This window comes from Tigriopus californicus, chromosome 6 (assembly GCF_007210705.1).
Source record: "Tigriopus californicus strain San Diego chromosome 6, Tcal_SD_v2.1, whole genome shotgun sequence".
Lineage (NCBI taxonomy): Eukaryota > Metazoa > Arthropoda > Copepoda > Harpacticoida > Harpacticidae > Tigriopus > Tigriopus californicus.
This window is the reverse complement of record NC_081445.1, coordinates 13,245,175-13,246,067: the sequence shown is the minus strand read 5'-3', so window position 1 is coordinate 13,246,067 and position 893 is coordinate 13,245,175.

The window sequence follows — 893 nt, the reverse complement described above, 5'->3', positions numbered from 1 at the left end:
CCTTTGGCTTCCCAACTCCGCCCAATCCGCCCTCAAATCCGCCGATGCCACTTACACCCAAATCAAATGTTAGTAGGGGGCCCTTTACACTAGGATGTAAAACCGAGATTGAATCCGGTTTGGGGATGGAAGTAGGATTAGTGCTGGGGCGAGTTTTGAGTCTTTCTGTTTGACTTGAGTGCAGTGAAATACTGGACTTGCTCCATCACTAGCCTTACTTCAAACCTCAAACCGGATTCAGTCTTGGTTTTCCATCCTAGTGTAAAGCTGCCGTAAGACTAGAAAGGGCAAGATTAAGGCGACATGTTTTTTGCTTCTTAAGAGCAACCAAGCCTGAAGTCTCACAATTTCCGAATCTTTGCTTGAACAGTCGTCAAGATGTCCCAAGATGACTTGGAATCATTAAGTCAAGACATCCTTGGACAAGCCAGGTTGGGCTCAGGGTTGAGTGAATGCACCATTCTCTCCAATGTTCCGCTTCAAATCTCAGAAGCAAGCATTGTCGCCATAGACCTCATTAATACAGAGCAAGACCTTGCCAAATTTGCTGATTTCATTCATAAAACCACTTGGTGTTTGGTGGCCATCATCCATCTTGGCTCTAATGCAAATTTTCCGATCGGAAACGTGAAGACTCTCCTTGAAAGGAATGTGCATTCGTATGCTTTTTTTCATCGGAAATTCTTGAACCATCGATTTGAGCGAGTGGGAAAAGCTTGCAATTATCATTGAGAAAACAGGACGTTCAGGCTATGTAGGCCTTTTTATGTTTTTCAATACAGAGTGACCACTCTCCCAAGGAGTTCAAAATTAGCCTTGAAATTAGCGAAAACGCTCGATTTGAATAAGCTGTCAATCAGTTTATAAAGTTTGTAAGAAAAGAAGAGATAGCC